The sequence below is a fragment of the Phyllostomus discolor genome, chromosome 10, assembly GCF_004126475.2.
Source record: "Phyllostomus discolor isolate MPI-MPIP mPhyDis1 chromosome 10, mPhyDis1.pri.v3, whole genome shotgun sequence".
NCBI lineage: Eukaryota > Metazoa > Chordata > Mammalia > Chiroptera > Phyllostomidae > Phyllostomus > Phyllostomus discolor.
Window position 1 is genome coordinate 66,432,924 of NC_040912.2, and position 26,331 is coordinate 66,459,254.

Genomic DNA, 26,331 nt, shown 5'->3' on the forward strand with positions numbered 1-26,331 from the left:
AATTACTACCATTCTGCAGCACAATTTTTTTTTTGCTGATCTGATAAAAATATTTTTTTGATTCATTCACACTGGATAGCTACTATGTATTGGGCATTGTCATTTTTTTATTTGTCAATCTAAGGGAAAAGAGTTCAGTGCCCCTAACTAAATAGTCAGGTATTGCATGTTTTAAATTTTAGGTTTTTTCCCATGGACATGGGATTTATTTTTAGACTGTTAGGGGAAGAGAAGGAGGAATTAGGACTGGTGGATATATGGGTAGAGGGGCTTCTTAACTTTCTTTTTAATTTAGTGCATGTTTCCTGGAGGTTAGGATGAGTGAGAACAGCTCTGGAAGTGAGAGGAGTGGAAAGAGAAGGTCATGGAACAGACACTGTCCTTAGAGAGGGAAGTCAGGACCAGGATATGGCGACTGGCGGCAGGGAGGGAAGGTACCCTTCATATACAGGGACTCATTTAAGGTCTCTGCTTGATACCAGCTTCCCCAACCCCACTACTCCCTCCAAGCTCCTGGCCCAAATGCCTGCCCTGATAGCTCCTTCAAATTTCTGTGGACAGAAGGGGAATTGAGGATATGGGAAATTGTGGCACTTTCTGCCTCTGGGTCCCTTGCCTAGGAGAACTGTTCACTCAACCTATCTTGAAGTCCCAGCCACAGTCAGGAAGTCAGGAAGCCAGGGTGCAAAAAGGGGAATAGTTGTGCCATCGTGGAAGAGTCATCACTCCTCCTGACACTCTACTCTTCCCTGGCTACTCACATGAAATTGCAACTCTTGGCTCAGCCTTTACGTATCTTGCCTTTCTTATAGTTACCCTATCCTGGTCATCTTGCCAGCAGAGCAGATTGCTGCAGTCTCCAGAGTGAGTCAGTATGGTGTAGCTGCCTATGACCATAGCCAAGGGAGGCCAGTATGTCCACATGGAAGACATCCCTGTTGTTGCACTCAGTGGACTAGGAGGAGCACTCCGTGTAGTACACAACTGGCACCTACATGACAAGCACAGGTCCCTGCTCAATTGAAACAGGGACAAACTTCTTGGACACATCTTTCAGTGCGGCCAGGTTGATCTGCATATCCAATTTATAGCCAACCAGAACCTTGGCATTTGGGCAAAACCCCTGGGACTCCCCTTGCCATGTCTTGAGGACACCATCCAGTGTTTCTGCTCAGCTAATGACAAAGCAGATGAGCACAGCTTGTGAATCAGGATAGGCCAGGGGCCAGACATTATCCTGGTAAGAGGAACCTAAAGTGTCCCACATGTTGAGCTAAATGCCAATGCTTGTCTATCACAAAGCTTGAGGTATAGTTCTCAACATATTGGAGACATAACTCCCTGGGTAGGTATCCTTGGCAAAAACTTTCATCAATACTATCTTATAAGTGAACAACCAGTGGGGATCCTACCACTTGCTACCCATAGGCACAAAAAAAATCAAAGGAAAAAGAAATTATTTATTTAAAATATACACAACAGGTTTCTTGATGGGGACGCCCCTTTGGCAGAGGAGCATGAGGATAACTGGCAGATGGCTGCTGTGGCAGCTTCCCTCAGTTTTGTATGTGGCAGAAGGGCATAGGTTTTGCTGCCCAGCTATACTGGCTCCCAGTACCCACTGGCCAATGTCTACACCCCCTTACAGGCCCAGTGCTTGCAGCACTCCTGGTCAGGCTCAGAGCACTCAGAGAGGGATGTGGGACTTTTCCCTAGGCTACACTGAAACTGTACCAAACAGACCCACACTGGTGTGGACTGTGGGGAGGCAGCAGGCTCCATAGCTTCCTGTAGGGGGCAAGAGGCACAGGGATTGCTGGGGCTGTGCCAGAGCCATGGACCATGGGTAAATGGTGGTCACTGTGGCTTCCCATCTGTGGAAGGGGTATGGGGCTTGCCATGCCCATGCCAAAGGCAGGGGCCATGGAATGGCAGCAGCTGCCATGACTTCCAGTCTGCAGAAGGAGTGCAGATCTTATTGGACAACATGCTCCTTGAGCCCATTGACCCAAACCATCCTCACTGCCCTCTCACTGGAACCTGCTGCAATCCCAGTCAAGCAGGCCCTGGTGTGCTTGGGCAGGGGTATAGGGAATCTAACTGGCAAGGCCCACCAGCTCAAGAACCTCAGTGCCTCAGCTACAGACCCACCAGCCAGGAGATGGGGGAGCAAAAGTGTCTGGCATCTCTGAGTGCTCTGCTTTTAAAGACAGCTTTACAATCTCCCACATGGCAGAAGTAGATGGGTATGTCCATCCCATCTAATCTCCTCCCTAGCTATTGACACCAGCCTTATGTGCCTCTTTTTGCTGCAACATGTGCATGTTGTCCCAGTTGCCGGGGTGACACACGAATGGAATGTTTTCATTGCTTCTTCACCCCTCCCCATTACCAGGGGGTTGCCCCATTATGATCCCCCCTTTAATACTTTGGACACTTATAATCTTACAAAGGCAGAGGAATGAAGGTCTTGTTTTTCTGTAACTACTTCCTCCTAGACAAAGAACTTAGGCCTACCTATCTGCTGGTCCAGAGGCCCTAATAAAAGGGGTCTGGAATGGAGGCTAACCTTTACACAGGGAGAAGATTCTTGAGAAGTCCAGGTCAGTTGGTTGTCCCTGGGTAGCAGCATGTATGACAACCAAAGGATGCAATTACTGGATGAGTTGGCATCCTAGTTGTATTCTGGAGGTGGCAAATTTTTCAAGAGAGTTAGAAGGCACAATCAAAACTATAACAACTAAATAACAAAGGTAGGAATTAATTCTAAATTGTCCCTGATTAAGAAAATGTGGCTTCCTTGGAGGAAGGTGTGCAAGGTGTGTCACACCTGTGTGAAGCCCTATTATTTACTACTTAAATTAGGCTGAGGGGAATATCCTGAGATCCTCCTCTATGACACTTCTGGACCCCTTCTACATGAATCATTTTGGCAGAAAAATAAAATAGTTTTAAAGCGAAGCCAATAGGCTGCACCATACTTCACCAACTCTACTGTTTAGTCCAGTCAAACCAATGAGTACCAGGAGACTGCAATGCAGATGGGCTTCTTAAGTGAGACCTACACTCTCTCTACATCTGTAAGACTGTTTTAAGAAGATTTTCACTTGCAAGACCTTTGCTAGAATCATCTTAAGCTGTGATAATTTGATATCATCAGGTGTAACTAGATCAACTCTCAAATGAAAACAAACTTTAAAGATAGTTAGCTATACTATGTCCAATGTTCATGACTGAGCATTGTGATTTTCCCGAAAATCTGATTCCTCTCCCTAAGATTATCCTCATTGTCCTCAAAAAGGCTGCTAGTTTTCAATTTTGCCTCATTGTTTACATAAAAATAACAAGAGCAGTATTTAACATATAGGCTTTTTAAAATTCTGCTTTGCTGGAACTTACACAAGGAACTTTAGATTGAACCGAGTCTATCCTTCATGTCACAGAAGCCAAGCCACAGTCCTCCATATAGCTTTATTTGTAGTACCTATATTCTTCAGGTCCTTGAGGTTCCCATTTTTTTAAGTTTACTCCTCGCCATATTTCAGGAAAGCAACCTCTGTTCCTTCCCTAGGAAGATTTCTATGAACCACAAGACCAAACAACATACTAGGCCATTACTCTAGTGGGCTTTCGTTAGCTTCCAAAGTCAATCTCTGTTCCTCAAGGCTTTCTGGTAACAGCCAGAGTTCAGGAATGCCCCATTCAGGCATGACATTCCAGTCAAAGTCTTGGTTATTAAAACTACAATGTGAAACCGGTCCTACTGGCTTCAAGCAAAGAGAATTTTATGTCCAAAATCTAGAATGATCAGGTAAGGAGAATAACACAAAGGAAAAATCCTTGTTCTGTCAATATCTTTCAAAATTGCATTTCCATGTCTTTTATCTTACACTACTCTCTTTCCAACTTAATATGAAATTCTCAACCCTTAGAAATCCTCAATTTCTTTTAAAACAGAAACAAAACAACAAAAAATAAATAAAAAACCCAGAGTTCTGAAAAAAAAAAAGATAAAAGGGCCTTAGATATTTTCTCTCACCAACCAATCACACGAATGGCCTTTCCCAAGTCTGAAATTGCATGAAGTCCCAATAGTAAGACATTCTCTTTCCTCAGCCAGTGCTAACGGGTACCAGATGACCTTTCCTAAGTCCATATGACATAAATCCCCAAAAGGAAGAAGTATGTTTTCACCTCAGCCAGATTCTACCTGGTACCAATGCCATGAAGCCCCAATGGCAGAAGCATTCTCCCACCTACCAGTGCATCCACTGGTCTTCTGGCAAAGATGTGACCTCTTAGCAACTGGTTTCATGGCAGACATGTGCTTTCTTAGCCCAGACAGCTCTAACTGGCACAGGACTACCCTTCTTAGGTCCAAATGACAGAAAGCCCCAAAAGGCAGAGACATGTTCTCAGACTAACTGGCATCGCAACTGACCTTTACGAGGCCCAAATGACATGGAAGTCCAATATACACAAAACAGCAAAGTTCCCAAAGTCCCCAAAATATCAGAAAGCAAGAAACAAAAGATATGCTAAAGAAAAGAATAATTCAATCCAGGCACTGTGGTTTCTTTCCTTTCAAAGAAAATAATTTCACACCCTTCTATGACCTCTACAACCTTCACAAACATTTTTTCAGCTTTATGTATGCCTTATACTTTTCTACACACTTTCTGCAAACTTCATAGACCTTCTTACTCACTCAGGAATAACTATAACTCACTTTCAATCTTCGTCCTTTAACAACGGAATGGACCACCCCCAAACTCCATATCTGGCACCTAACATCCCCTGAATCTGCAAACACATAAAGTAAAGGGACATTGTCACTTTGCATTGGGGCCCACTGCATCTTTCTGAAAGGGAAATTTTAAATATCCTTTCAGAGTGCAAGTCTAGCTTTCCTTTTCAGCATCAACCATAGAAGCAAGGTTCAAATTCTCCTCAGGTGGTACCCATTTTATTCCTGTGTCGTGGATCCAGGGCTTAATTCCCACAAAATTTAGAGAAGAGTGTGTTGTTAGTAGGACATTATAGGGAACAGTCCATTGTTCAGCTATCTGTTGTTCAGGTCCTTGAGTTTTCCTTGTTTTTAGTAAGCCTTGGTTTCCTGGCTGGAATGGGTGTAAGGGCTCATCAGATGGGTAGGCAGATTTGCAATTAGGAAACGTGCAAAAATGTTAGCGTTTGCCCTAAATGTTGTACATATTGCTTAATTTTCCACTCATGATCCAAATCTGGGGGCACTCCCAAAACTGAGGTTTGTAAGGGTTTCCCATAAATTATTTCAAAATGTCTAACTTAAGCCCACTTCTGGGTGCTACTGTAATCCAGAGCAAAGCAAGGAGAAGTGCCTGGTCCTATTTCAAATGCATTTATTTCCTGGCATATTTTTGCCAGGGTCTTATTTTTTGTGTGATTCATTTTCTCAGTATTTTCCATAAATTGAGGTCTCCAACATGCAGGTATTTCCATCTTATTTGCAGTGCCTGCCCAACCTCTGAGAGATCTCTGAAGTGAATGATGGTCCACTGTCACTCTGAATGCTATGAGGAAATGAAAATGTAGGAATTAGTTCTTTAAGAAGTTTTGCTACCTCAGTCACCTTATCAGTTCTATTGGGGTATTCCTCTACACATCCAGAAAAAATGTTCACAAAAACTATTAAAAATTTGAAATTCCCTCTGTTTTTAGGCATTTGTGTAAAGTCTATTTGCCAATCTTCAAATGGGCATAACCCTTTATACAGTACTCCCTCTTTAGGTGGGGTGTGTTCTGTGTTAGGATTGTTTTTGGTACATATTCAACAAGCTTGGGTAATCCTCTAAACAGTCATTTGCAAATGGGGGCCCTTCAAATGTGGCCTAATGAAGTCTATCAAAGCATCCCTTCCATAAAGAGTCCTTTCATGTAGGTATTTGAGAATGGGATACACAAGATCCTGGGGAAGTAAGATTATACTATGGTGTTGATCATCCATACAGAATTGAGATCAGAGTTAGTGAATCCCCATTCATGAGCATGTTCCTCATCTTGTTCTCTGTAATGGGGTTTAAAGTTTGACAAGTCAAAGCAGGAGATCAAAACCCCTAATCATGGCAGCCCTCCTACTTGTCTTGCTGCTTTATCAGCAGTTTTGTTTCCCTGGCTCATTTGGCAACTATCCCTTTAGTGTTCTGGGCAGTACATTGTGGCAACCTGGTCTGGTAGATCCACTGCCTCTAGCAATTATAAAATATTCTCTACACATTTAATTTCCTTGTTTTTTGAGGTTAAGATTCCTCTTTTCTTCCATATTGCTCCATGGGCACAGCATGCTCCATTAATCCCACCATGGTAAAAGGAGATAGGAGGTTATGTCCCTCCCATCCAAGCATCTCCCTAGATTTTGACACCAACCTTATGTGTCTATTTTTGCTGCATCATGCTCATATCCTGGTTGCTAGGGAGAAGCATGCATTGACCACCTTCATTGCTTCTCCACACCTTCTCATTTTTGGGGGGTTCCCCCACAGCAATATTACTATAATCCATGTCCCTGACCACCACAATCTTACAGCTGCTGCTCTGTCCCTCCATGGTCCTGGCTATGTGCTCCCCCATTACCTCATACAGCCCCTCTTCTGAGCCTTACTGCCACCTCCCATCACTTCAGCTGTAGCCTCTCAGGCCTTGGATAGCTCACAGGCCATGTGGAACTCCCACCTAGGGTCATGGACCCCCTTTGTCTCACTCACAACCCCTTAAAATATTTTGCCATACACCAGTGTGCTTTCTGTGGCACAGTGGTTGAAAATTGCTACCATAGGAGATTCAATCACAAAGTCAGGGTTAAACACTCCTGTCCTACCTAGCAGAATGCCAAGGGCTCAACAAATGAAATGTTGGTTAATTAACTATTCAGTCCTAGGATTAAGAAGCATGATGAAAATTTTGCATATAGGTATAACACATAATTGGCAAGAACTGTAGGCATGTTGCATCTTGTATAATGAGTCTAAAAGAAGAATATGATATTTTCTAAAATTGTTAACATTTATTATTAACAACATTGTAGACTACCTGCCAGGAATATCAGCATGAATTTTTTCTTTTTAGGCTTGGGAACTAATAATTAGCAGTAGAAACTATGTGCTTTACAACAAGAAAGGAAATGAAATTTCAAAAGATTTAGTTCTTTTTATATTTGGAACTGTGCACTGATCTGAACAATGTGTGCCATTCCCTCTAACATTTGATGACAATACTTCAAGAGAATAATCTAAGAAGGTATAAAACCATGTCAAAGATTTAATATCAAAACCAAATAAAACTTTAATTACTCTTACAAATAAGGTGAAACAGCATTATTTCTTGCAAAGGCATAAATGGTCAGCTCTTTACATAAAATATTGAGTACAATTTTGACATCATCTCATTAAGTTTACATATTCAAAGCAAGCCTTCCCAGGGTTAGCTTGGGGAAGAGATAGTTCCAGGGCAGGTGAGTGTGAGACTTCTAGAACACCCTTTCATGAATAGATTTCCTTTGTTATGTGCTCTGGCATTTTGACTAGGTACATTAAACAGCTGTATCTTGACAAATGTTTGCAGATAGTGAGTTCAGTGGAAAGAAAGAATTCTGAAAGAGTAACACTAAGCTGGGAAGCTGCTGAGAGAAAGGAATTGCCTGGGCCAAGCAGCACTGACTTTTCAAGATGTGAGCACTTGTTTCTGCTCCTGCTGCTGGGCAGCTGCCTGGAGGAAGGAGGAAGAACCTGGCAGGGCCTGAGCCAATACAGTGTTCTAGGCTCTGGGAACTCACTTGCTCAAATGTTATTTTATTTGAGTTCATCTACACAACATTGCTTTTAGTGTTTCTATTTCACTAAGGAGGAAATTGAATATCTCGCCCTTTAACTTAAACAAGGACACACTGCCAGATTGTCACACAGTCAGAATCTGGACTAGGCTTGTATAGCTCCAAAGCTCAGCACATTTCATGAGCTCAGTTTACTGAGTCCTGTTTAAAGAGTGTTTCAGAAAAGAGCTACTGGGACTTATAGATGAGACCTCTTTTAGAGCAGCAGACAGAGGACTGTGACAGGAAATCTGGCTCCTTCAGAGTTAATGTCATACCAGTGTGAAGCAGCCTAGATTGAAAAAGAAGGAGCCCCCAGAGTACCTTAGCACGGCCCTCATCATTTCACAACATACTGCTTCCTGATCAAAATGGGCCCAATGTCTGTTTCTATACAATTGCCAGTTAAGAATATTATACTACATACTTAAAAGCTTTTAAAAAACACTATGTCATTAAGAATGTATATTACCTACAAAACCTAAAATATTTACTAGAGAATGTTGATCAAGCCATGAACTACCAAATTTTTCTGTACTTTTTAGAAAAGAAAAATTTACTACAAGGAATCTGGTAAATTTGAAATTCTCAAGTTAAGATGACAGTTGAAGTCATCAATTTTAAGCAAAGAGCTCACCCTCAGATTGCATTTGACAGTTCATTCGTTCATTCATTTTCTAATCCTCTTTATTTCAAAAGAGGATTATACATATATAACACAAACATAACATCATAAAGAGTTGAACAAAGGAAAAAATGAAGAAAAAACAATAATGTAAATTTTGGAAGTCAAGAAAAGTATCGTGGTATGTTAGTAATTGTACTCCCTGATCTTCCAAATGTACTGACATAATAATAGTCATTTCCAGATTCTGGAAAATTGTATGATTGATATAAATGTTTCAGGAGATGTTAATTGCTCTCAATTACTTATATTGTCTACAGAAGCTTTTTATAGAGTATTTGTTATTAAATGATTATAAATATGAAGTCTGCCAAGAAAAAGTTGAGCCATTGTTAATGTAATGAGAATGGTTTGCAACACATCAATGTAACCAGTCTCAGCCAAAGAAGTGAACTGAAATGTGTTTGTGTGAACAAGGAAGGCTTCACTATACTAGTTGGTGGTGGCAGCAGACACTGTTGAGTAAGTATGTATACTATGTGGACATCTCACTCAAAATGGCTGAGCCAGCACAGCAGTGAATCTGCATAAAATTTTGCATTAACTATAGTTTGCAGAACCTATTCAGATGATTCAGAAGGCTGTAGCTATGGGCAATGGGTGATCTGCAGCTTTATGATTACAATGTGTCTGCTCATGCATAGCAACATCTCATGCAGAGGTTTTTGGTGAAACATCAAATCACTCAGGTGACTTAGCCTCCTACAGCCCAGATTTGGTGCCTTCTGACTTCTGGCTTTTCCCTAAACTAAAATTGCCTTTGGAAAGGAAGAAATTTCAGACCATTGATGAGATTCAGGAAAATACAATGAGGCAGCTGTTGATGATTGGGAGAACCGTATGAGATTCCAAAGTGCCTACTTTGAAGTGGGGACAGAGGTGTTATTGCCCTATGTTCAATGTTTTTTATATCTTGTATCTTCTATAAATGTCTCTATTTTTCATATTACATGGCTGTATACTTTCTGGACAGACTTTTGTGTACATACATTTTTCTGAGGTGGGTTTTAATTACATACTATATATAATTCAAAGGAAGTTGTCTTCATCGATATGATTTGTCTTCATCATGATTTTTGTTTCTCATTTTCAGATTTTCTAGTTCCATGTGATCAGGATCTACTATTTTTGATATTTTTCTTTTTTCTTTTTTTATTATTCAATTACAGTTGTCCTCATTCCCCCCCCCCCCATTACTATAGACTACATTTTGTTAATATGAACTATGAAATAAATATTGAGGCTGCCAGTTGTAAGAGGTCGCTAAAACCTAAGACTATGTAGGAAATCCGGGGGGGGCGGGGGGAAGACTGTCTTGAAAACTATAGTATTACCAGAAACAATATATATTTTTTGTAGATAGGTTTCATGTGGGTTCTATTCCTCTTTGAAACATTTGAACAGATGTAGAACACATTTAATTAATTTTACTACTGCAATAGAAAAAATGTCCTAGTTAACTCTCATGATAAAGCATGTAATAGTAAATATAATAATGTTAAAAGGTATTATGTACAGAAGAATAATAAAAATGATATCCAAACTCATTGTAATTTTCAGTAAATCATATTCATCAATTAATTTTTCTTGAATATAAGAAAATTGTGATCTTATTCCTTCCTATGGATGTTTGCCAGTGTTTGATTAAAAAAAGAAAACATGTATGAAATAATTTTAAAGGCATAATATAGTGAGGAAACTACAGACAACAAATAACTGAATAGTAAGGATGAGGTACACAATGAGTTACTATGAATGAGAGAAAAGAGCCCACATTTGGCTGCATTATATAATGAAATAAGAATAAAGCAGGAATGCCCTTATTCATGGTGAGTTACTGCTAAAGCAATGTTATCATATATTGTGAATCTCTGTTAGATATTAACATCTTGTAGAGTCCTCTTCTTGCTATTTGATAAGTAAGTGGTATGTCTATGAATAACATACAGTAAAAGAAATAACAAGATGCTTCAGGGAGATGAGCAAATAATTGCTTTCAAATTTGAATAAAAATGTGTGTTCAAATGGGTTAGTGGTCATTTGGGTTTTCAGCCTAGTGACAAGAAAGACCCTGGTCAAAATTTAACAAAGTCTTAGAAGAGTGTCTCAGAGTTAATCCCATTTGAGATATCTTTGGCTTTTTGGTCTCTTGGTCACCCTTGTTTGGTCTCTTGGACTCCTTATATATTTAAACCCTAGCAGGCATTCAACCTGATGTATGTCATTTGGAAGACTTGAACATTGTCAGTGGTTTCATTGCTTATTCCTTTAGAGAGATGATAATTTACCCTGAAGAGAGTTTATATAATGAAAAAACGCCTACCAATCTTGGTGATATGTGTATTTTATAAATAGATCTACTGCCTTAAAAAAAACCAAAGCTAATCTTTTATTGTTTAAATGTGCACACAAAGAATGTAAGTGTTGTTCTTACATTAAATGCTATACTCTCAAGAGGTATGGTTATCAGATTTCTCTGAAAACTGATTGAATTGATCATATACATCCATATTCTTCCATGAAAAGTAAAGTTGCCATTAGATTCTGAAAATTAATTTTTATGGCATTATAGAAAAGTTAAAATATACCTATGTATCTAATGATACAAACACTGTGGTTACATTCCTTGTAAGTTGTCATCATTCTGTTGCAGTGGGAATTTTATTAACTCAAGTGAACAAATTAGTGTTATCTTAAACTTTTTTCTGTCATTTCTCTTAGGTGGTAAAATTGAAGGGTACCCTATCACTTAGAAGAAAGATAAAGCACATACAGATTCCTTGTCCTCAAGAAAGTTCTATTTCTTTATCTGAACTACATAGCCAGTTTATCATTAAAAAATGGAATCTGATTGTGCCTTCTTATATTCATCAAGAACTAATGATGACAGTGTTGTCAGTAAAGAAATGAGGGGTGTGGGAGGGAGCAAGAGATAAGAAATTTTATTTTTTTAATCAAATTCAGATTTCCATGACCTGTAGATATCACTCTTCTTTCACTTAGGCCTTTCGATTACTATAGATGTTTAGTCTTTTTTCTCATATGAAATTGGAAACGAATATAAAGCATGTCTTTTTGGACATAAAACTCTGGTATTCAGAATAAAAATTGTACAGTAGTAGTACTCCTGGGTTACTTTTAAATGATGCTGTCAATATATAAAGTGTAGTTAGTAGTACACATTGAATTTCTCCTGCAGAGATTTTACCACCTTCTGTTACCATACTATATTTTGTGCCCCTGCTTAATTATTTTTATTCATTTAACAAACTCTTAAAAGATGGTTTGGGCATTTAAAAATAACTACTATTTGTCAAAAAAATATATATTTAAGACAAAACAAAGTATCATACTAATGATTTATTTAAGATTTTTTTGAGAGAGAGAGGGAGGAGGAAAGAGAGAAAACAAAACAAAGCAAAACAAAAGGTCAGTTTCTTTTGCCACTTATTTATGCATTCATTAATTGATTCTTGTATGCATCCTGACCAGGAATGAACCTGCAACCTTTACATATTGGGATGATGATATAACCAATTCAGCTGTCCAGTAAGATTTAACAAATATTTAGAAGATCTACTAAATATCAGGAATTGGGTCAGGATTTTCACATACTTTTCCTAATTTTATTACAATACTTTTCAGAGACAGATAATGAGTTTATTCTGTGAGGAAATCCAAACTTAGAGATAACTTTATTATCCTAATTTAAATGGGTTAACCTAATACGTTGTATTGACTGAATTCAATGACAAATTTTGAAGTCTAGTTCTTCTTTTCATTTTAAAAATTATCCACAATAAATTTAAAAATATTACTGCAGTTTTTAATTATTTTATTATTTATTTATTTTAATTATTTTATTTTTGTTCAAGTACAGTTGTCTGCATTTATCCTCACTGCTCTCCCCACCTCAGCCATCTTCACCTCCCTCCCCTGATTCCACCCTTCCTTGGTTTTGTCCATGTGTCCTTTATAGTTGTTCCTCAAAATCTTTCCCCTCCTTCCCCCCACTATCCCCTCTCACCTTCCCTCTGTTTACTGTCAGCTTGTTCATAATTTCAATGTCTCTGGTTATATTTTGCCTGCTTGTTTATTCTGTTGATTAGGCTCCAATTAAAGTTGAGATTATATAGTATTTGTTTTTCACCACCTGGCTTGTTTCACTTAGCATAATGCTCTCCAGCTCCATTCATACTGTTGAAAAGGGTAAGAGCTCCTTTTTTGTCGTTGTTGTTGAGTTGTGTAAATGTACTGTAAATGTACCATTGTGTAAATATACCGTGTTTTTTTTTACCATTCATTTACTGATGGGCACTTAGGTTGCTTCTAGTAGTTGATTATTGTAAATTGTGCTGCTATGAATATTAAGGTGCATATGTTCCTCTGAACTGGTGTTTCAGTGTTCTTCCTCTTCAGCAGAGGAATTGTCAGGTCAAAAGGCAGTTCCATTTTTGTTTTCTGAGGAAATTCCATACTATTTTCCACAGTGGCTGCACCAGTCTGCATTTCCACCAAGGGTGCACTAGGGTTCCCTTTTCTCCACATCCTCTCCAACACTTGTTTGTTGATTTGTTTATGTTGGCCATTCTGACCAGTGTGAAGTAGTATCTCATTGTGGTTTTAATTTGTATCTCTCTGATGGTTAGTGATGCTGAGCGACTTTTCATATGTCTCTGGGCCCTCTGGATGTCCTCCTTGGAGAACTGTCTGTTCAAATCTTTTGCTGATTTTTTAATTGGGTTTCATCTTCCTGGAGTGGGGTCGTGTGAGTTCTTTAGGTATTTTTGAGATCAAACCATTTTCCAAGGTATCATTGGCAAATATATTTTCCCATATAGTTGGTTCTCTTTTCATTTTAATGTTGCTTTCTTTAGCCACTCAAAAACTTTTTAATTTGATGAGGTCCTATAGGATACCATTTTGCATGGCGTGGGCCAAGCTCCCACTTAGATGCACAGGACCCATGCCCATGGATAGGTTCTTCTGTGGGGAATCAGGCCTGCATTGTACCTAGACTGCTAGGAGACTTGATTTGCTAAAACTCCCTCACCCTGAATTTAAACAGCAAGTGCTTACTGTAACTTCCTAAAATCCATGCTAAAACTCCCCAACACGGAGTATAACTGATTCAATGACTTTTCCCTTTGCATTTGCAACTATCCTTCTTCTGTGATGTGATTAGCAGCATCCTCTCCTTTGTTTTCTGTAAAGGGTAGCCACCTAAAGTGAACCTGTGCATAGTAAATGAGGACCATCATGTAATGTGCTGAGAAAAGAAATAAAGGCCGGTCATGGCAAGGGCCGAGGCTTTTTCTCCTCTCAAGAGAAAAGTCATGCTGTCCCTTTTCCTCCACAGGACTCTGTAGTCCTTGTGAATTTCTCATGCCTCATCCACAATGTGATGGACCCCATGAGTTGGGGTCCACATCAAGGCCTCATTTGTTTATTGCTTCCTTTATGCCCCTTGCTTTAGGGGACATATCAGTGAAGATGTTTCTGGGTAGAATGTTTGAGATTTTCCTGCTGATGTTTTCCTGTAGGACTTTTCTGGTGTCATGACTTACATTTAAGTCTTTCATCCACCTTGAATTTATTTTTCTGTATGGTATAAGTTGGTGATCGAGTTTCATTTTTTTGCATGTATCTATCCAGTTCTCCCAGCACCATTTGTTGAAGAGGTTAGTTTTGCTCCATTTTATGCTTCTTCCCCTTTTGTCAAATGTTAACTGACCATAGAAACTTGAATTTATTTCTGGGCTCTCTATTCTGTTCCATTGGTCTACCTGTCTGTTCTTATACCAGTACCAGGCTGTTCTGATTATAGTGGTCTTGTAATACAGTTTGATATCAGATATTTGATCCCTCCTACTTTGTTCTTTCTCAAAATTGCTGCAGCTATTTGGGGTCATTTATGGTTCCATATAAATTTCTGAAATGTTTGTTCTATATCTGTGAACTATGTCATTGGTACTTAAAAGGCATTGCATTGAATCTATAAATTGCTTTGGGTAGTATACACATTTTGACAATGTTAATTATTCTAATCCATGAACATGATACATGCTTCCATTTGTTTGTGTCTTTCTTAATTTCTTTCTTCAGTGTTGTGTAGTGTTCTGAGAACAAGTCATTTAGATCCTAGGTTAGGTTTATTCCTAGGTACTTTGTTTTCTTGTTGCTATATCAAATGGGATATTTTTTGCTAATTTCTGTTTTTGATATTTCATTGTTGATGTACAAAAATGCCTTTGATTTCTGAATATTGACTTTGTATCCTGCTATTTTGCTAAATTCACTTATCAGGTTGAGTAGTTTTTTCGTGGAGACTATAGGATTTCTGTGTACACTATCATGTCATCCGCAAACAATGACAGTTTTGCTTCCTCCTTTCCAATTTGTATGTTTTGTATTTTTTTTCTTGTCTGATTGCTGTAGCTAGGATTTCCAATACTGATGCAGACTCCCACCAGTGGGGTTTGTGTATAGTGGCTGTGATGAACAAATTTGCAGGGACTACAGAAGTCATTTGGAGAAAAGGGACAGAATAGCCACTCTCGAAGTGAGAGAGGGCCCTGACCCTACCCTGGACAGGCTTTTATTGTTTTTCTGGTTACATTACATTGAAGATGGTCCTCATTATACTTTTACAGATAACAAAGGAGAGGATGTTGCTAATTATATCAAAGAAAAAGGATATTTGCAAATGCAATGGAAAAGGTCATTGAACTGGTCACACTCCATGCTCGGGAGGTTTAGCACAGATTTTGGGAAGTTACTTTAAAGATATGTAGTAAACATTTGCTGCTTCAATTCATGGTTAGGGAGTTTTAGCAAAAAGCAAGCCTCAACGCAGCCTAGGTATAATGCAGACCTGATTCCCCATGGAAAAAAATGATCCATGTGTTTGGTTCCTTTGTGCCAACTCACTCCCCACCAGTTTTCTGAATCAGGGACAAGGCTACATTTGCCACTGCCATGGAGAACAGTCCCCTATACAATACTATGTTGAATAGGAGTAGTGAAAGTGGGCATCCTTTTCTTGTTCCTGATCTTAGTGGGAAAGCTTTTAGTTTATTTCCCATTGAGTATGATGTTGGCTGTAGGTGTCTCATATATGGTCTTTATCATGTTGAGAAATGTTCCCCCATTCCCACTTTGCTGAGCATTTTAATCATAAATGCGTACTGTACCTTATCAAATTCTTTTTTCACATCTATTGATATGATCATGTGATTTTTTTCTTTCCTCTTGTTTATGTGATTTATTACATTTGTTGATTTGCCAATATTTTACCATCCTTGCATGCCTGGGATGAATTCTATTGATCATGGTATATGATCTTTTTAATGTATTACTGGATGCATTTTGCTAATTTTTGTCGAGGATTTTAGCATCTACGTTCATCAGCAATATTGGCCTCAAGTTTTCTTCTTTCTAATATATTTATCTGGTTCTGGGATTAGGATGATGCTGGTTTCATAAAGAGTCTGGGAGTCTTCCATCTTCTTGGATTTTTTTGAATAGTCTGTAAAAGATAGGGCTTAGCTCTTCCTTAAATGTTTTGTAAAATTCTCCTGTGAAACCATCTGGTCCAGGGCTTTTGTGTGTCAAGAGTTTTTCATTACTGCTTCAATTTCATCAGCTGTTATTGGTCTGTTAAGGCTTTCTGCTTCTTCTTCATTCATTTTTCAAGGATTATATTTTTCTAAAAATTTGTTCATTTCACCTAGGTTTTCAAATTTCTTGGCATATAGTTCTTCACAGTAATTTCTTACAGTCCTTTGTATTTCTGTGTTGTCATTTGTAATCTCTCCTCTTTCATTTCTGATTGTGTTTATTTGGGTCCTCTTCTTTTTTTCTTGATGAGTCTGCTTAAAATCTTGTCTATTTTGTTTATCTTTTCAAAGAACCAGCTCCTGGATTCGTTGATCCTTAGGTTTGTGCTTTTAGCCTCTATGTCCTTTAATTCTGCTCTGATCTTGGTTATTTCCTTTCTTCTACTTGCTCTGGGCTGTCTTTGTTGCTGTTCCTCGAGTTCTTATAGGCATAGGGTTAGGTTGTTTGTTTGAAATGTTTCTATCTTTTTTTGGGTAGGACTCTATCTCTATGAACTTCCCCATCAGGTCTGCCTTTCATGTATCTCATAAGTTCTCTACTGTTATGAATTCATTTTCACGTGTTTCCAGAAACTTTTTGATTTCTTCCCTAATCTCATTATTGACCCATTCGTTGCTTTTAGCATCCTTTAATCTCCATGATTTTGAGTGTTTTTGAGTTTTTTCCTTGAGATTGGTTTCTAGTTTTCAGTCCCCTGTGGTTGGAGAAAATGCTTGATATGATTTCAATTTTCTTGAATTTGTTGAGGCTTGTTTTGTGTTCTATCATGTGGTCTGTCTTTGAAAATATTCCATGTGCATTTGAAAGAAAATGTACATTTTGCTCCATTGGGATATAGGATCAAGATTGGATTTATAATCAGTTAAGTCCATTTGATGTAGGATATTGTTCAATGCCACAATATCTTTGTTGCTATTTTGTTTGGAAGATCTATCCATTTTTGACAGTGGGGTGTTGAAATCCCCTACTATAATTGTGTTGCTGTCAATATCTTTCTTGAAGTCCTCTAAGATTTTCTGTATGTATTTGGGTGCTCCCATGTTGGGTGCATATATATTTACAATGTTTATGTCTTCTTGATGGATTCTTCCCTTGGGTATTATGAAATGATCTGCTATGTCTCTTTTTATGACCCTTTTTTTGAAGTCTATTTTGTGTGATATGAGTATTGCTACCCCAGCTTTTTTTCCTGTCCATTTGCTTGGAAAATTTGTTTCCAGCCCTTCACTTTCAGTCTGTGTAGGTCTTTTGTTCTAAGGTGGATCTATTGTAGTTAGTATATGTGTGGGTCATGTTTTTTTTTTTTTTTTTTTACCCATTCAGCTATTCTATGTCTTTTGATTGGAGCATATAATCCATTTGCATTTAAGGTTACTATTCATAGGTACTTAGTAATCATCACTTTATTTTCTTCATACTGGTGTTCCTCTCTCTCACTGTTTATCTTCCTGTTCTTAAAGCAGAGCCTTTAGCATCTCTTGCAGATCTGGTTTGGAGGAAGCATATTTTTTGAGGCTTCTTCTGCCCAGGAAACTCCTTATTTGGCCTCCCATTTTCAATGAGAGCCTTGATAGGTAGAGGAGTCTTGGCTGCAGGCCCTTGGTTTTCATTACTTGGAATATCACTTGCCAATATTTTCTGGCTGGGAGTATTGAGAAGTCAGCTGCTAGTCTTATTGGGGTTCCCTTGTATGCTACTTCCTGTTCTCCCTTGCTGCCTTTAAGATTCTTTCTTGTTTTGGAATTTTGCCATTTTAATTGTGATATGTTTTAAAGCAGGCCTCTTTGGGTTACTCTTGATTGGGATTCTCTGTATTTCTGAATTTGTGTGACTTTTCTCTCATCCAATTAGGGAAGTTTTCCATCATTACTTTTTCAAACAGGTTTTCTATCCTTTTCTCTTCTTCTTTTCCTTCTGGTACCCTATTATACAGATATTATTATGTTTCATGTTGTCCTGAAGGTCACTTAACTTCATTCTTCCTGAGTCTCTTTTCCTTGTTTCACTCATTCTGGGTGTTTTTTTTTTTTTTTTCTACCCTGCCCTCCAGCTCACTGGTCCAATCCTCTGCTTCATCTAACCTGCTTTTGAATCCTTCTACTATGTTCTTCAATTAAGAAATTGTTTTCTTCATTTCCTCTTGGCCTTTGTTAATGGTTTCTATTTCCTTTTTCATGTTGATATAGTTTACAGGAGCTTATCATAGTTTCCCTGTAGTTTTGGTACTTTCTAGTGAGGTCACTGAGCTTTCTTAAAACCATTGCTTTGAACTCAATATATGATAGTTGACTTGCCTCTATTTCATTTAACTTTTTTTTAGGCTTCTTCCATTCTTTTCATTTGGGGTTTATTTCTTTGTTTTCCCATTGTTTGTGAGACTGTTCTTGTTAGCCTCTGCTTCTTAAATTGATCTGCTCTCCCTAGGTTTATGGTGTGAAATTCTATGGTAAGAGACCTTTAAGGTTCAGTGGTGCAGTCTCCATGATCTCTTGAACTTTATGCTCTTGGGGTATCATTTATGTTGGCTCTCTGTATATCTTTGAGTTTTGATTGTTGTTGGGAAGTTCTTTGGTGGGTTCTCCCCTCCAGCTGATTAACTGAGGGTCACTCTGCCCACCATGTCTTGTATATTGTTGCACAGGTGTGGACAGGTTGTGTTGAAGCTGGTTCTTCTGTCTATCCAAAGTTTTGAGGCTTATATCTCACTATTGTTCCACTGTTTTTTTTTCTATGTAATTTCTCCATCATTTAGTTGTAATTCCAGATTCGTCCTGGGTGGTGGTTATTGTGGCTTCCACTCACTCCTTCACCATTTCCTTTATTATCTGCTGGTGGTTCCTTTGTTGGTGGTTTCTATTTTCCAGCTGGTACACTGGTCTTCATAGCTCCCACCTACTCTCTTATGTAATCAATTGGAGGGGGAAGGCAAAATGGATTAAGACAGTGGGAGTGTATTCTTTGGGATTTAAAGTACTAAACCATAGAGAAGAGACAGGAGATCCTTTGTATAAAAGTATAGTGTTAACTGTGATATTTCACCCAGCTAGCCACTTCTTAGAAAGGGTGGAAAAGAGATAAGACACTTGTTAGAGGAGAGAATGATTGTGAGTTGAATTCAGAAAACAGTGAGCTTATGGGTAGTCAGATTCAGAGATATAGTGAAAATAAAGGATATAAAATAGGTGTAGTGTGCAAGAGAAGAGGGTTGACCACAACAGGAATAAATTTCTAGAAGACAGTGAAATAGGCTAAGACTCAGGTGTTATATATTATTTACAATTGTATGGACTATTACTATCTAGTACTATTGTTATTTTCAATAGTACTAGAACAACAATCATATGACAGAATCTATGTGATCTAAATAACAAGAATAGGGAGTACAGGGCCTAGAGTAGTGTGCTATTGGAACACAAGTGAAGTGAAAGAAGGAATATTAAAAATACACTATGAAAGAGAGAACGTGGGAAACCGGTCAAACAATACAATTAAACAAATAATTAAATGAAGAAAAGTAAAGAGAAAGAAGAGAAATAACAATACTAATAAAATAAAAGAAGTAAATATAATGAGAAAATAATAATCATACAAATAGATAATAGCATGAAAGTTCTCTGGAATAGCACAGTGAAATTTGTCTCAGTTTTTCAATTGTTGGGATTAGCCTTATGATCCCTCTTTGGGTCTGACTCTAGTCCTTTCGCAGCTCCAGGTCTTATTGTCTTACTTGGAGAAAAATAAAATAAATTTTAAAAATGAAAAGAAAAAAATTATATATAGAAAGAAATACCTGCTGCTGACTTTAAACAGGCCGACCAAGTTCTGCTGGTCTTCCTGGGTGCAGCAGGCTGAGGGGGGTTGGTTTGAGCTTTTCTCCCTTCCTATAGTTTTTCAAGGATGGGGGCCAGGTCTGGGGTGAACTCTTCACAGTTGCCAAACCTCCACCCCAGTTCCATAGTTTCCTGCTGGACCCCCAGTGCCCTTCTGTGCCAGGCCAGCACATTCAATCCACCAGTTGTGCTGTCCTTGAGGTGAGCCAATTAGTAGAAACTCACACACCACCTTCCTGCTCTTTGCTGTCCTAGGTACTAGACACTCTCAAAGTCTCTCCAGGGTTGTTTTGCTACCCCACTGAGTTAAGTATTTCTGGAGACTGCTAATTCCCTGAGCTTTGCTGTTCTCTTCAGTAGGGTGAGCCACCTCCTTCCTTTTAGCAAGCAAGTCTGGCCATGAGGCAGGGGGGTGCCACTGTGGCTGCAGAGGTTGGGACGGGGCACAACAACATTTGTGGAGGGAGGCAGGGGTGCAGCTACTGTCACAGCATCAGGCGCAGGAGCCCAGCAGAGGCTGAGGCAACAGAGTTGGGGGCAGCTACCATGGGAGAGTTTCCTAATCAGCCACTGAGAGCCTCTTTTTCGAACAAAATCCTTCTGTTCAAGCCTGCTGCTCCCAAGTGCCCAGCGTCTCACACATCCCAACTTTTCAACCAAACTGGAGACTCTCCTGGTCAGGGTCTTTCATGGCCCAAGTCTTCTCCCTTCTCCAGGCATCACCTGGCTCCTCAATTTCTCTGGTAGTGATCCAGGGAGTGTCCACACTGTCAGTGGGTCAACTCTACCCCTGTGCATCTGCCACTTCATCCTTATTCCCCCCCAGAAACTTCAAGCATCCAGGTCCATCTTGGTGCCACTATATCCTCCCTGTTTGTTAGGGGAGGGAGCCATTGATCTGGCTCTCTTCCAAGACTCCTGCAGCATGCTTGGCAGGCACCAGACCTGGGGCTGCAGTGGCCCTGGTCCCCATGATGGTCCCAGGGAACTTACTGTCCCAAAGCAATCTACTTACTGTCTATTTTTCAATGTCCTCTATAATTCTGGCTTCCAACCTTCATATATGCTGGGATACCATTGGCTGTTCACTTTGTTCCTCAGAAGATCGTCCAGGTGTACCACCTGTATACAGGAGGCTATTACTGCTGTTTTTAAAGACAAGTCCCATGTCTTCTGAGGAAAGATAAGTGTTTAAATTTCCCAGGGGGAGAAGAAAGCTTTTCTCCTGATTGTCCTTAAATGAGAAAATAAAACAATAAGGAAAATTTTTGCATGGCCTAATGAGTATTTTATAGTCAAACCCTTTCAGGTTGCAGAGTGTGTACTAAATCAAAAGGGCCAAATGAGGCTCCTGAGAGCAGAGGCAAGAGAATGCAGTAAAATACGACAAGGTGAAATGGAAAACTTTCAGTGACCATACAGAATGTCATCTTCAGGGAAGGTAGGAGGTTGAGTTGTCATAGCAGCTGGTATTACAAAATGAACATTATTCGTCTAGCCAGGGTCATTGCCCTGACATAGCTAGAACAGGGTGTCCCCACTCATGGGAGATAATCAATATTTGCAGATGAGAGATTTGCATCTTGTTTTCCCAAGATGCACCAAAAGGCTGTGTAGAGCTCTCAATAAATTCAGAGAAAATGCAATTCTTAGATAGCCCTTGTGATATTATCCCATGATATATCATAGTAACTTTCAGAAATAATTAATTGCAGATGTTGCTCCATACATAACTCTGAGAATATAAGACAGTAAGGAATTTTCAGAGCTACTAAGTGATGTATAAATTACACATGCTAAATTCCTTCAGGTATCCCAGATCAAGGACCTTCTTGTTGCTTCCTGGGTATCAACCACAGTCTGTTCTGGAGGAGCCTATTTAAACTCTTTTCTGCTGAAATATGTTTTTAGCTTTAATGGGTTTGTTCAATTCACTATTGGAAAGAAACTGAAAGGCTGATGAAAACTGTATCATTTTCAATTTTATAAATGGCTTTTAGGTTCATGGTAATAAATTTTGAAACCATAGTTCATAAATTTTTGTTTAAGCACATAATTCTTATTTTGTTTACTCCCTCAAAAGTCTTAGTATAAAATGCTACTTTCATAATTCTGGACCCTTACCTGTCAGCTTGAATTAAAGGTAGTTTCCTTTTTAAAAATTCTAAGAAAAACTTGTCATTCAAACACACTAAACAAGTGACAAAACTTTTGTTCACGTATTTTTAAAACATGTACACAGAAGGACAAATAACAAAAAATCAAAAGTATATTCATTACTCTACATATGGTTATATTAAGAATTTGAGTTATGAATAGTGCTATTGATAACAATCATGGAAAACACTTGTGAAAGGGTAATATGCTGTAATGAAATGTGCAATGTACAGGACTGGATAATTCTAGAGAATTTTTTTTTTTACTCCTTGTTTATGGTTTCAACATACTAGTTAATTTGTGTCTTAATTGTCTTAAAAATAGGGGTAATGACACTTTTACTGTATTATTTGCTAATTTAGTAATATTTCATTTATTTCCTTTTTAATTATTCTTCAGTTACAGTTGTTACCACCTTTTCCCACGTTTCCCATTCATGACGTGCCCCCTCCAGTCAATCGTGCCCCTTGTCCCTGTCCATGAGTCCTCTAAACATGTTTCTTTGCTTATCCTTCTCCCTGTAATACCCTTCCCCCTCACCTCTGGTACTGTCAGTTTGTTATTAATTTCAAGGTCTCTGGTTATATTTTGCTCACTCATTTGTTTGGTTAATTAGATTACAATTCTAGGTGAGATTGTATGGTATTTGTTTTTCACTGCCTGGCTTATTTCACTTAGCATAATGCTCTCCAGCTCCATACATGCTGTTGTGAAGGGTAGGAGCTGCTTCTTTGTTTCTGCTGCATAGTATTCCATTGTGTAAATGTACCAGAGTATTTTGATACACTCACTTACTGATGGGCATTTAGGCTGTTTCCAGCTCTTAGCTATTGTAAATAATGCTGCTATGAACGTTGGGGTGCCTAAGTTCTTCTGAACTGATGATTCAGGATTCTTAGGGTATAGTCTCAGCATTGGAATGCAAGGGTGGTACATTATATGTAAATCAATAAATGTAATGCACCACATAAACAATACCAAAGACAAAAAACATGTGATCATATCATAGATGCTGAAAAATCATTTGATAAAATACAACACACATTTGTGATAAAAACACTCACAAGAATTCACTGCATGAAATTACTTTAGATAGGGATGCTGTTTCAGTTTATGAGGAAAATAAATCTAGAAGAGTCTACTATCCACTTTTAGCCTGCTTTTCAAACCCTGAAAGCTACAGTGTAGTGTGTGTACACTTAAATTAACTTCTTACCATGGGAAATTTGGGTACAAAATATTCCTAAAAGAAAACACTCAGCAAAGTGGGAATAGAGGGAGCATACCTTAATATAATAAAGGCCATATGTGAGAAACCTAGAGGACCATCATATTCAATGGACAAAAGTTGAAAGTTTTCCCACTAAGATCAGGAACAAGACAAGGATGTCTTCTTTTGCCACTTCTCTTCAACATAGTATTGGAAGTTCTAACAACAGTGAATAAGCAAGAAAAATAAATAAAAAGCATCCAAATTAGAAAGGAGCAAGTAAAGCTGTCACTGTTTGCAGATGACATGACTGAGTACATAGAAAATTCTATAGACTCTACCAAAAAAACTACTTGACCTAATAAATAAATTTACCAAAATGGTGGGATATACAGTCAACATCCAGAAATCAAGGGCATTTTTGTACACCAACAATGAAACATCAAAAATAGAAATTAGGAAAAAATCCCATTTGATATAGCAATAAGAAAAATAAAATACTTAGGAATAAATTTAACCAAGGAGATGAAAGACCTATACTCATAAAACCACATAACCCTGAAGAAAGATATTAAAGAAAACACAAATAAATGGAAGCATATACCATGTTCATGGATTGGAAGAATTAATATCATCAAAATGTCCATACTACCCAAAGCAATCTATAAATTCAATGCAATCCCAACCCCTATGATTTATTTCACAGATCTAGAACAAATATTTCAAAAATTTATATGGAATTATAAATGACCCTGAATAGCCTCAGCAATTTTGAGAAAGAACAAAGTAGGAGGGATCACAATACCTGATATCAAGCTATATTAGGGCCACTACAGGGCCACTGTAATCAAAACAGTCTGCTACTGGCATAAAAACAAACAGACCAATGGAACAGAATAGAGAGCCCAGAAATAATCCCATGACAATATAGTTAGTTAACTTTGACAAAGGGGGAAGGAACATAGAATGGAGTACACATAACCTCTTCAATAAATGGTGTCAGGACATCTGGACAACTACCTGCAAAAAATTAAACTAGACCACCAACTGACACCACACACCAAAATAAAGATGGATAAAAGACTTAAATATAAGCTCTGACACCATAAATGTCCTAGAGGAGAACATAAGTAGGAAAATTTCAGATATCCCATACAGCAACATTTTCACTGATACATCCCCTAGGGCAAGGGATATAAAGGAAAGAATAAACAAGTGGGACTATGTCAAACTAAAATGCTTCTGCACGGCAGAAGAAAACATCAACAAAATGGTAAAGGAACAAACTGCAGGGGAAAACATGTTTGTCAATGATACCTCGAACAAGGAGTTGATCTCCAAAATATGTAAAGAATTCACAGACTCCACATCAGGAAGAAAAGCAACTAAAAAAATGGGCAAAGGAGCTGAACAGACACTTCTCCAAAGAGGGCATATAGAAGGCCCTTAGGTGAAAAAATGCTTGACATCACTAGCCATTAGTGAAGTGCAAATTAAAACCACAGTGAGATACCACTACACACTGGTCAGAATGGCCATCATTAATAAATCAATAAGCAACAAATGCTGCCCAGGTTGTGGAGAAAAGGGAACCTTAGTACATTGTTGGTGGGAATGCAGACTGATACAGCCACAGTATGGCATTTCCTTAAAAAACTAAAGATAGAACTCTATTTTATTTATTTCTTAAAAAAGAATATGTAGTAACTTCATGGTACTATTTACATAGAAATTTTGATTTTTTGCTAATCAGTATCAGTGCTAATTAACATGACAATTACACTGAGTAATGAAAATAACTTTAGCTTTAGTTGCTATATAAACTGGGAGTGAGTCAATGGTACCCTGTGATCTTGCATTAAGAGAAGTGAGGGTTTGATGAAGCTTACTCACTCTCTGCTTACCAGACCTCATGTAGGGTATTGTGTTTTCTCATGTTTATACATTCAAAGGTAAAACAAATACTCCAAAAAACATAGTTTCTAACTCTTCTCTGGTAGTTTTGGATAAGCCTTACTTTTAGCACATCATTTCTCCTAGTCCCTTGGTCTAATTCTATCCCTTGGTGCCACCTGGAGCAAATCTAAACCACTCTTTATATAAATCACCCTTTGTACATTTAAACATAGTGATCTTACTGCCTCACCTCCAGTCACATCTTCAGCTATTCTTACTGGGTTTTCAATGTCATAATTATTTTGGCAACCTCCCTTTGAGTAATCTTGCTTTACACATCCACTTTATACTTAAGAATTGAACACAACATTACTAGAATTGTGGTCTGGCTATCAAGAGCAGAACAGGGTTGTCTTCTCCCTGGTTCTTTTGCCTGCAATTCTGTTAATGCAGCCCAAGCTTTCAATGAATTTTTGTAGCAGCTGGAACTGACATTTCACTTATTCGGTTTTGCACTTATCAAATGACTATCTGCTGAGTATAATGCTCTATTGTAGGCAAGTAGACATTGAACAGTGAAATTAATACATTTTTAGTGAAACTCATTTAATGAAATCCCTTTATTTTTTATCATATAAGTTCCCATTAAACCATAATTTTCACATGGGAATTATGAAGTGTTTTTTGTAACCATGTGTAGGTCTTTATATTTTTTCTTATTCAATTTTCACCATGTGAGATTTCATTCTTATTAAGATATCCACTCCAAAAATTGTGAATGGTGTGTCATTATTTGAGGAAGTTTTTGTCTGACTTCACTGCATTTCAGGTGCATTTTAGGCATTCATCTATTAACCTCCCATTGAGGATACCCTTAAGCTACAATTGAGTCAGAAGTAGTAAATTGATTTGGCATTGTATCAAAATAATATTGCTGGCTTCTGGATGAAGACCCAATGGAATAAGACTGACATGAATTGCCATTTGCTGGATCTGGACAATGGGAATCTGAGGCTTTGTGACTGTCTTTTCTATTTGTTTATCTCTAATATTTGCTATAATAAAAAGTGGTAAAAATGAAAATATT

The 26,331-nt window shown here is 38.2% G+C and overlaps 1 pseudogene; it reads right to left on the minus strand.

Moving 5' to 3' along the window:
• Window positions 1-757: 757 nt before the first annotated feature.
• On the minus strand, window positions 758-1,372 carry LOC114508212 (annotated as a pseudogene).
• Between the last annotated feature and the right edge of the window lie 24,959 nt (window positions 1,373-26,331).